This window comes from Schistocerca nitens, chromosome 11 (assembly GCF_023898315.1).
Source record: "Schistocerca nitens isolate TAMUIC-IGC-003100 chromosome 11, iqSchNite1.1, whole genome shotgun sequence".
Lineage (NCBI taxonomy): Eukaryota > Metazoa > Arthropoda > Insecta > Orthoptera > Acrididae > Schistocerca > Schistocerca nitens.
In genome coordinates this window covers 11329977-11342262 of record NC_064624.1, presented here as the reverse complement: position 1 = coordinate 11342262, position 12286 = coordinate 11329977, and positions in this window count along the sequence as shown.

Genomic DNA, 12286 nt, shown 5'->3' with positions numbered 1-12286 from the left:
TTACACGAGGCCGCACTGTCCAGTTTGAGACGAGACACAGTAAGCTCTACTGACTACGTAGATGTACGTCTATTTAGTTACACAGGTGGTTGTACGGAGTGATCTCTTGTGTTCACAAGAGTATTGAGAAAGGGGCTTCTGATTATTAAAATTTTTTGAGCTATAGTGTGGGAAGCAATATTTTTTGGGAAGTTTATTTTATGGTGCTGTTGTGGTTCCATTGAAAACAACACTGCAAATTCCCTTTCCAGAGCTTGTGTTCCATCTTGTCAGTGAGATGCTAAACTGCTACCTTCCTTCCTTTTTGTAACATGTTTGAATTATACTAACACAGTATTAAAATAACTTCATAGGTAATTTCTCACACTGCCTCTAGCCTCGTGTTCACACAGGTCACTTACAGGCATCTGTGCCTCCAGCTCACTGATACACAACTTAGCTGCAGTTTTTGAAACGAAATGCAACTCGGTGCTCGAAATTAGTTATCTGATCAAAAGTAGTCCGTTAAATGTGGAACTGCTGTGGCTGTAAACTTACTATTTGCAGTTTTTGGTTGAAAGCTGCTCTTCAGAGAGAAAAAAAGAATTGTTCTGGAAAGGTTAGTATTCTTTGTTTCAAGCAGTTACCGAATGAACATTTTGGACAGATTCGAGTGCAGGAGGGCGCTGTTCACCGCTGGGTGAGGGTTCCCACACCGACCTTTCCAGTGCCACACTGCCCTGTATCTCGTCCTACCCACACCTCTCTCACTCTTCTCCACTCTATCCCAGATCGCTCCCACAATTTCACCTCATCCAGTCACATTTGTCATCCTCCCTTCTTCACACTTATCTACCCTCAGACCTGCTACCCACAGTAAGATACATTTTTTATTATGTATGTCTTTTCTTTGATCTCATTGTGACTTCACGCCAATTTTAGTGAGTGTTTGCCTTTCGCTATCGTCGACTCCCTCAGATTTCATCTTGTTTTTCCACTTTTTCATCCATTTCTTCCTTCTCGTGATTTTTCCGACATTTTTGGGTGTATTTTTGCGGACTTTTTTGGACGTAATTCTACGTTATTCACATAATTTTTCCTACTACCATATATCCTTGCTCCTTCCGTATGCATCAATACCAAAAAGTTTCCTTATCCCTAGCGAGAACCCAGTCCCACATACTGTTCCTGCGTTGTTGCTTGGCTCGTGGAATTCCCCCAAATGATCTTACTATCAAATTACCCATCTCTGGCTGCCACCCTTCCTTCCACAATGACCTCCATCTGTTCAGATTCCATCAACTCTTAGCCCTCACCAACGTAGTCCTGCAAAACTGTATCGTAGTCCTGCAAAACCGTTTCAACTGAGCCGTATCCTTACAATACCTTCTCTCCATTCGTAAAATTCTTTTGCTATGCAATCCCAAATTCCTGGATCCGTAACACACACTGCAACTTGACCTCCAGGAACTAGGGCAACATGCACAGTGCCACCTCAAAAAACTCTTCATCCTGCTCACTTCCTACTCCCACTTCGGAGTACCACTGTCTACGGCTACCTCCAAACCTCCCCCACATCCCCTCATAGCTGACAAGCCTTGTCTCAAGGACCTATTACATTTACCCCACCGTCCAAAACTCCCTCCCACCACCACACAGACCAGAAACACACTTGTGAACCTTTCCTCCGTAAGCCTTAGTCTCACATAAATATCAGTCCTTTCAAAAAGGCCCAACCTTTTGCTCCACTCGCAAATTTGTACACGCAGTGCTTGTCAAGGACCTTCTCCCAGTCCCTACAATGGAAACACGTTTTCTCCACCAACACTACCAATCAGACTCGACCAGAGGCCAATGTTGAACCCTGTGTGACTCAGTTCACTCCTCCATCCAACTGTGATCCACTCCCACTGCCCCCAAATCACCCCCTGTTAACTTTCCACAATTTCTTAACCCGAACTGTGTATCACCGTCATTCCCCAAATCCCTCGACATGCAAACTAACCTTACATCCACAGAAAGAGCTGCACCCCACCATCGAAAAACTGATCTTGACATTATGATCCTACCTGCAGACAAAAGCTCCACCAATGTTGTTCTGAACTACAAGGATTACCTGGACGAAGGACTCCAGCAGCTGTCAGATACATCCACTTATAAACCTTGCCACAGTGACCCCATTCCAGAAATCCAGCCAGGGTCTCCAGTCTCTCCTCAAATCCATAGGCCCATCCCAGAACCTCTCCTCAGAGTCCATCTCTTTGCTCACCCCTACCACTACCCACACTCCTATCTTCTGCGAGCTTCCAAATGTCCTTAAACCCAACCACCCAGGTCGCCCTATTGTGGCTGGTAATTTTCCATCCACTGAGAGAATCTCTGCTCTCATTGACCAACACCTTCAGACTATTTCCCTGAACCTACCCTCCTATATAAAAGATACCAACCATTTCCTGCACCGACTCTCCTGTCCCTTTACCACACAGTGCTCTGCTCATCGTGTTGATGCCACCTCCCTTTACACTAACATAACTAATTCCCACAGCCTTACTGCTGTGGAACATTACCTTCCCCAATGCCCGACAGAGTTCAAACCGACGACTTCCTTCCTAGTCACCGTGACCGACTATATCCTCACCCACTCTTACTTCTCCTTTGAAGGCATTACTTACAAACAAATCCGAGGTACAGCTATGGGCACCCACGCGGCACCATCCTCTGCCAACCTATTCGTGGGCCATCTAGAGGAATCCTTCCTAAACACCCAGAATTCTAAACCCTTCATCTGGTTCCGATCCATTGACGACATCTTTGCGATCTAAATCGAGGGTGGGGACACCGTATCCACATTCCTCCAGAATGTTAACAGCTTCTCCTCCATTTGCTTCACCTGATGCTACTCAACCCAACAAGCCACCTTCCTCCACCTCAAAGATGGATACATCAGTACCTCTGCCCATATCAGACCTACTAACCACTTGCAATACCTCCACCTCGACAGCTGCCACCTGTTCCGTACCGAGAAGTCGCTTCCGTACAGCCTAGTCACCCGTGGTTATCACGTACTCAGTGACGAGCAGTACCTCTCGAAAATATACCGAGGGTCTCACTGGAGGCTTCACAGACCGTCGTCATCCTCCCGACCTCGTACAACTGCTTAGCACGCTGACCGACAGGACATCCTTCATTTCAATGACTGCTTCACAGTCTGTGCCACGTGGATCCTTCCCACCAACTTTTCCGAATCCTACGTTCCCGTAACCCTCCTGGCCTCAACCTTCGTTAGTCATTGTCCTCACCCTTCCAGCCCCTTCCCTGTTCCCATTACAGTGCAGTCCTTTTACTTCTCTCCTTTTCCACTCCCTTCCCCCCACCTCTCCCGACTGCACCTAGCTCCCCTATCCTCTCTCCACCTCGTCCTTGCAGCATTTCGCTGTTCCCGCCCCACCCTGCTAGCCCTCTCCCTCCCCTCCCCTCCCTGCCCCAGCCATTTGTCGCTCCCATCGTGCACTGCTGCTGTTGCTCGCATTATGGCTTCAGCTGCAGTTGTGTGTATGTGTGTGTGTCGTCTATTTTCGACAAAGGCCTTGTTGCCCAAAAGCTTATATTGTGACAGTTTTTTGTAGTGCCTATCTGCGACTCAGCGTCTCCGCTGTGCAGTGAGTACTAGCATCTCTCCTTTTCCTGATATTGTTACAATTTTTACATTAGTTACACTGTAAATAAACTTAAATAATATCCTGTACACATTAATGGAAAAAAAAATCACAACACCAAATATAATGTAGAGTAACAAAAACTCGGGAATTTACTTGTCCGGTTAACATTCCTAAGTGAATAACACTACAAGATCAAAGTTATTATGAAAAAATATTTCAAAAAACTGTACACTTTGCGAGTTTCAAAAATAGCTACCAGAATTGGACTCCGTGTTAAATGTGATTTCTCTTTGCCAATTGTATTGCCACTCTTCACAAGTCATTGCTGGTTAAACTTGAGGAAGCAAGCCTCTTCAGCGTAACACTAAACCAGTTTTCTTCAATATCTGCCTCTTTTTGTTTTTGCTACTTAATCAAGCATAGTGTACTTCTTGTTGGACACCCTCATAACAGTTGTTTTTGGAACATTTAACTGTCCACTGATCTTCTTCCAGCTCATCTGTTATTGAACTACATCAATACCTTTAGTCATTTTAGACAGACACCATTGTCTTTGATCAGTCCTGTTCCCTCAATTACCCTCGTGGAATCTGCAAGAGAGTAAGTGTGCATGCTAATAAAGAAAGACATTAAATGTAAAATGTGAGGGGTCCAGTTTATGTAACTAAAACTTACATTTTGTAACAGAATAATTTTTTAACCAAACATTTAAATCAAAATGTATAATTTTTTAACCAAACATTTAAATCAAAATGTTAAGGTATTTGATACAAATGTGTGAAATTAAAACAGATACGCTGTGTGTGAATACTGTAGCAGACATTACTATGACAAATATCAGTTTTTCGTACAATGGTACGCGTTTACACTTGTGTAAATAACTGCACTTCAAGTAATTTATGTAGCACCCATCATTCACTATACAGGTCTCGTTTTTATCACTGCACTAACAATCGTTCAACTGTAAAGTACACCAACTATTGTGGTAGAAACTACTCTAAAAGCTGCGTATTTCACCTCATACAGTCATAGTTTATCCGATTTCACTGTATAAAATACACTATGTGATCAAAAGTATCCGGACACCCCAAAAAACATACATTTTTCATATTAGGAGCATTGAGCTGCCAGGCACTCCATATCTGCGACCTCAATAGTCATTAGACATCGTGAGAGAGCAGGATGGGGCACTCCACGGAACTCACACACCTCGACGATTGGGTGTCACTTGTGTCATACACCTGTACGCGAGATTTCCACACTCCTAAACATCCCGAGGCCCACTGTTTCCGATGTGATAGTGAATTGGAAACGTGAAGGGAGACGTTCAGCACAAAAGCGTACAGGCCGACCTCGTCTGTCGACTGACAGAGATCGCCGACAGTTGAAGGGGGTCATAATGTGTAATAGGGAGACGTCTATCCAGACCATCACACAGGAATTCCAAACTGCATCAGGATTCAGTGCAAGTACTATGACAGTTAGGCGAGAGGTGACACTGCTAAGGTCATCAGTCCCTAAGCTTACACACTACTTAACCTAAATTATCCTAAGGACAAACACACACACACCCATGCCCGAAGGAGGACTCGAGCCTCCGCAGGGACCAGCCGCACAGTCCACGACTGCAGCGCCGTAGACCACTCGGGCTAACCCCGCGCGGCGTGCAGCTGCTCATAAGCCACACTTCACGCTGGTATATGCAACGATGTCTCGCTCAGTGTAAGGAGTGTAAACATTGTACAATTGAACAGTGGAAAAACGTTGTGTAGCGTGACAAATCTCGGTACACGATGTGGCGATCCGATGGCAGGGTGTGGGTAAGGCGAATGCCCAGTGAACATTATCTGCCAGCATATGTAATACCGACAGTAAAATTCGGAGGCGGTGGTGTTATGGTGTGATCGTGTTTTTCGTGGAGGGGGCTTGCACCCCTTGTTGTTTTGTGTGGCACAATCACAGCACAGGCCTACATTGATGTTCCGAGCACCTTCTCGCTTCTCACTGTTGAAGAGCAATTCGGGGATGGCAATTGCATCTTTTAACACGATCGAGCACCTGTTCATAATGCACGGCCTGTGGCGGAGTGGTTACACGACAGTAACATCCCTGTAATGGACTGGCCTGCACAGTCCTGACCTAAATCCTATAGAACACCTTTGGGACGGTTTTCGAATGCCGACTTCGTGCCAGGTGTTGCTGACCGTCATCGATGCCTATCCTAAGTGCAACACTCCGTGAAGAATGTGCTGCCATTCCCCAAGAACCCTCCAGCACTTGATTGAACGTATTCCTGTGAGAGTGGAAGATGTCATCAAGGGTAAGGGTGGGCTAACACCATACTGAATTCCAGCACTACCAATGGAGGGCTCCACAAACTTGTAAGTCATTTTCAGCCAGGTGTCTGAATACTTTTGATCACATAGTGTAGCAATACCAAAGAAACCGTTAACATAATTTTCACACGAAAGTGGGCAAATTTTCGAAGAAGGGGAAGTACTTTAGATGGTCAACTTAAATCAGCTGTTTCCATTTTGGAAGCTAACTCAATTTACACATATGCGGGAGAAACATAGCACTTTCCCATTGGCCTTCCAGTTATGATTTTTCATTGGTCGCTTGGTTAGAGCTGATGGGACGACATGGTGGCAATAGTGCATAACCCTGCGTTGTTTATGTTCTCCCTGTTCTGTCGACAGTCAGTGTGAATAAAACAGATTTTTTAGCCCATACTGCATTTTGTCGACAGTCAGCTTGGATAAAATAGATTTTTTATTGCCCATATTGACTGCATTAATTTTTTAAAGTGGCAGGTTTCGGTTCAGCACGATCTGTAGACAACAGTAAAAGAATCACTGAAGTAATACTTAATGAAATTCATAATGTTGTTTTACCACACCTTCATCAAATATGAGCCTCAATGTACCCGATTGCATTGCTTACAAGAGAAACCTGTCAATCTATCAGTAAAATTTACAAGCTACATCACAGGATAAAATAATGCTTTGTTATAATCCACACAATTAATACAGTGCCCAAGGCGATTGCCAACAGGCGGAGCGTGATACATTTGTAACATTTGAATAACACGTGTACACCTGCTCTGAATTAATGATTTTTCTTAATGAGAACACCATTCTTACAATCCAGATGGGAAGTAAAAAAATCGAACATCTCGGGGTGTCAGGTGCTCCCGAGGGGCCATCCACGCACAATAATTCTGTCTTCTTCATCAGATACTAACTGAGGCCGCTCATCGAATATTTTATTTTTTTGATTCGTATATAGGGGGGTGGAGTCGCTTCCCCCTCCCACGCACGATCACACCAGCATGATGGCCAATACAACAGATCTACTGCCATCTGTGCATATTGGTTAGTTTTCACTAAGTGAGGTCTCGTAGGATGTGGGTACTGTGATGTTTGCATATTTCTGGTTACCATTCCTGTTTAGTTGTATGGTGAGTTTGTTTGAGTACTACTTTGAGGGTTTCAAGGCAGTATTCATTGTCAAGATCCACAGTATGGGTGTAGCATGGAGCATTGCTAATGATGCATAGAACTGTGTTCTGTTTGTATACATGCTCCTCTGGGGGTAGAGTGGGTTGAAAGTTGAATGAAGGGTAGTGGTTGGAAGGGCAGAGGAAAATAAAAGTGCTAAGGCAAGAGCCAAGGGAATAAAAACCTCTGCAGTAGTTGGGTCAGGCTATAAGAGCAGTAGCAGGTTTCTTGGTGCCTGCGACAGGTCATGCAAGAGTGGGTTTTGTTAGTAGTGGGTAACATGCAGGTGGATACCTCCGACGTTTTGGAGTGATGTTACTCGGCGGCTGGCTTCTCCTACAGCGTCGGCACACCTATAACAGTTGGGTTCGTCATCGGTTAGTGTCCAATAGCCGATCTATCGGAGTCACAGTGTAGGATAGTGTTGGCAGTTAGTTTGTGCGTTAGTGTGTGAGCTTGTCGGTCTGGTGGCCGCCTGCGATAGCAGTTGGCACAGTCAGTGTTTCTGACGTGCAGGAGCTTGCCGATGTTGTCACTTGTGGGTGTACGTTAGCTTGCCATAGGTGGTTATGCCCTAGCTACCAGTGTCTTTGGACGCTTATGCTTCCACCTATGCTTGTGGTCATAGTTTCCCAGAGTAAGGCTGAAAGGATTGTTCAAGCGTCGTGAGTTCCTGTATAGTCGCGTGGTGACTTTTTTTGACTACTTCCTTGAATGTTTCGAGGCAGTAATCATTGCGAAGATCCGCGGTGCGGGTGTAGTGTGGAGCATTGCTAATGATGTGTAGCACTTTGTTCTGTATTATCTGCAGGTGGTTCAGACGTGTAGGAGCTGCATACCCCAGATGGGAGCTGCATATGTCATCAGAAGTCTGATTAGTGTCCCTCGTATGGACCTCGATCGTTCCAACCGAGGCTCGGCTGCCATCTGTAATTGTGAGTTTATGTTCGACGGTTTCAAGTCCTCTGCGTTGACGGCTAACGTCGTGTTTTGTATTGCTGGAAAATCATTAATGTAGCCACGTGTTAAGTGGTCGCCTACAGAGAGGAGTTGTTATGTTGTTGAGTGGTGATTCCTAAAGCGGAGTTGCACTGGTCTTAGGGTTTCATTAGTGGCTAGTGATGCATTTTACTATCACCTTCTCAACAATCTTGCTCAGCGAGCACAGCAGACTGATGAGTCGGTAATTTTGTGGGTGTGTGTGGTCTTTCCTTGGCTTCCTAAACATCAGAACTTTGGCCACCTTCCCAAAGTCAGGGAAGTGTTGGTGTTTTAAGATGGCATGCATTATGTGTGTAAGGTATTCTGCTGCTTACTATTTGTGAGCTTCAGAGGACACGGTTTTGAAGGCCGTTGGGACCAGGGGCTTTCTTAGCATTGGTATGCTTGATAGCCCAAGTAATTTCATTTGTACTAGGCTGGGCTACAAGTAGTGTGACCTATTTCAGTTGTGAGAACTGGGTCTGGAGGAGCCAGATTGGCATGAAGGACGCTGCAAGTGTTTTGGCCATAAGATCTGCCTTCTCTTTTGCGGAGTATACAGGGCCATCTGGTCCTTGTGGAGTAGGAATGTAATGTTTCTTTCTGGTGAAGTATCTGGCTAGCTTCCCCATGCCAGGAAGTGTGGTATCTAGCTCTGCGCGTTTCTGCCCTCACTGCTTGTTTCTAAATATTTCTCCCATATTAGTCCCCGGAGTCTGTTAACGTGCAGTTTATAGAACAGGCGCCTGGTGCGCTCCCGGTATCTCCTGAGGCAGTTCCTCATTGAGATAAGGCCCATGATTTCCTGGGTCAGGGCTGTCTAGTGTTGTCGTATGTGGAATGGCGTCGACATTACGTCTCTGACATCAGAAGTTAAAGCCTCCACCGCCTCATCAATATGTTGCCTGTTATTAATTTTGTGAGTGTCTGGAATATGACCATCAAGCATTTCCTCGAACAGGGTCCAAGTCGCACGCTTGTAGTTCGGTATACTGCACGGTTCTGTGTCCTGCAGTGTTCCTTATGTGTGCAGTATTACAGGCAAGTCGTCGGAGTACAGATCATTTTCAACTGTAAAGTTGAGTGTGCATTTGATACCCTTGATGAGGCCCATGTCTAACACGTCTGGCCTGAATCGTGCCTGTGTGGGCACGTACGTGGGGACATCTTTCCCAAATATAATGTAGTTTTGGCCTAGTGCAGGTTTGTATAGTTTCTTGCCGTTTGAGGTATATATTTCTGAATTCCAGTTGAATCTCCAGTGACAATTACCTGTGGTGCTATGTTGAGAACTGTACTGATATTGCTTGTTACTTTGTTTTTTCAGGTGTGCTGTATAGCTGTAACAGTGCGGTGTTACCTCCGTTGAACTTGACCCTGATGGCCATAGCCTCTAGTTTCTCAGGTGCAGGGAGCTCGATGTCTGTATGTTCTATGTCTTTTTGTATGATGATGGCTGTGCTGCTGCCCCCCCTTTCCTGCTGTCCACTCAGTCGGTGCGATAGATGCAATAATCTGGGATGTTTAGCTGTTTGTGAGGCATAAGCCGTGTTTTGTTCACAAGAGTGATTCAAATACCCTTTCACTCCATGAAGGCATTATTTGCGTTCTTTCGTTTACAATACTGTTGGTATTCGAAAACGAGATCTGTAACTTCGCGTTGACATCTGCATTTTGGGGCTGGTGTGGCGAGTTATCCATGTATTGGTCTAAACAGTGGTGTGATAATAGTTTGTATATTAGTCCAGTTGAGCGAGCCTGACAGGAATTGTGTGAAGAGTTGTGACACACACTCCATAATCTTCGTGACTACTTCAGTGGTTGTGAGTCCACGGAATAATGTCTCCATTCGACATAAAAGTTTTCTGGGTATGGTACCGCATCATAATGTATAAAACTGTAGACTCAGAAGAAGGCCGTTGCAACTGTGGCCAAAACATTTATTACGACTTCTGCACCACTTGTTAACAGCAGACACAGTGGCTGCACCAAAGACTGAAACGGCGTAGAGTTTTACAATTATTTATTGAACTTTCTTTACATTTTCTCCCTCGTCATCACTGACCAGCCCTGCAGATCCCTCCGCCCGGCTGCTGCCGTGTAGATTCTCCGACAATGTGCGCAACGCGCGTCGCTCATCGCACTCGGGAGCCTCGGGCCACCGGTGCTCCGCTGAAGCCAGGATGCCCTGTGGTCGAGATGAACTCGGCGCCCCAGTACGGGCACGCCCACGGAGCCGCGTCGCCTTGAGGTCAGCTGCCGACGCCTGCTGCACCGGTGGCTGGGAAGCTGTCAGTCGCGATGTCCCGTCACGGACGGACCGCGCGCCGTGAAGTCCGGGCGTCAGTCCCCGGTGGCACATGTGACCGAGACCGCACTGCGGCCAGTCCTGCCGGAAGTTCTTGCCGTAGTCAGTCAGCCGTGGTGCCGACCGAACTCGGGCTGACCTCCAGAGCTGAAGTTGACATCTGGCGGCGAACGAATGACTCCTGCGAGCTGGAACAGACTTCCGGAATCGTCACCTACGAAGAGCGAACATTCGGACACGGACCACGTCTGTCCTCAGATCCGAACTGCTTCCTAATGGCTTCTGTCTGTTGCCGACTGCGCTCCACTATTTGTATCCGGCAGGAGGACGTTTCTTACCCTCGGTGGTAGCTTTTTGTTATTACTCCCGCAGTACATTGCAGCGTAACTTAGCGTGCCGGCCTCACTTCCCCTTACTCGGCACTCTCCAGGCTTCACTCGGCGCTCGTTCTGTGTGTGTCCTTGCGTCAACCTGTCAGTAGACTGCTGCTGTCAGCCAGGCTATCTGTGTGTGCTTACTTCGCAACACCTCGGTCACCGGCATGCCTCTGTTTTGCCATTCTCCACTGCGTGAAGCGACGCTTACTGCAAGTGGCCACAACCCTGCCTTCTCCTAAAAATTTAATTCGTCCCCGAATTTACCCTATACGTTAACTCTTGTTCTATCCTATATTCTACTTCTTCTGTATATACATCCAGGTTGCCCTGAGTCGTGCCCTACTGGTAATCCATTCTACAGGAATCTCATGGAGCAGTCTTGCATTAACATGCCAAATCCTCCGTTTTAGTAAGACATATACCACACCGATAATTACAAGCGACACGGTAATAGTACCGGTTGAAATACCAATGGTCACTATGCTACATTTCCGCCTGGTATCGTACTTCTCTACGTGCCTTAATAATTGTTGCATTGAAATTTGACCTTTCTCCAAATCTACTAGTTTATCTATCGTTTGCAATAGTGTAGCATCCAAGGTGTTGTTAATATACGTCAAATTTTCTCCTGGTGCGATGCTGAATGACGCATCTGGCCAGTACGTCAGATGAGTATCAGTAACCTTGGTGACTCCCGTGACTGTCCCTGGTAAGCTGAAATGATCCCCTACTATTTCACAATTTGTCCCGTTGATTAGCAAACCACTGTCCCGTAATTCCATCTCCGTGGTTGCTGTCCAATTCCCATTGTCATAACACTTGGCTGATATCCTCTCCGTAGCAAATACTGAATACAACCAATGCCTCCCAACTTGCTGAAAATGTGGCGTAGGCTTCACTGTTATTCTCCGACACTCCGAAGCTTCTGCTTCTGCCCTAAATAACTGGATCTCACACGACCCCTTGCCCATGCAAACAACCCGTGATGGACAAATGGAAACTGACTCCGTTAGACATCTACTCAACTCACGTGATGTACTGCCTCTTGCAATTCATCCGTCCTCACTCGTGCATCATCAATGCTGTTAACCATTTCCCGCAGCAATTTAGCCATTTCCAGCTTCCTTTCCACTATATCCAGTCACGTTTGTACCTGTTTCAGATCCGTATTCAATAATTTCTGTGTTTGTTCTATATATGCTCGTAACCCTGTAGCCATCCCACGCACCACATGTGTCACATTCAACAACTCTGTACCTAATCCCCGTATCTCTGTTGTGTGTATATCCACTAACTTCCCTATGCTTTCCTCCCTGTTGCGAATAACTGTTAAAGAATTGTTCAAACCCTCAATATCGTCTCTATCCGCTGTTCCAAAAATTGTTTTCAGCAACTTCCCACCTGCATTCAACCAACCCCTCTTTACTCTCTTTCTCCTCCCTGGAATCGTGCTCACGACTTGGGGCGCAGTTGTTCCCTTAT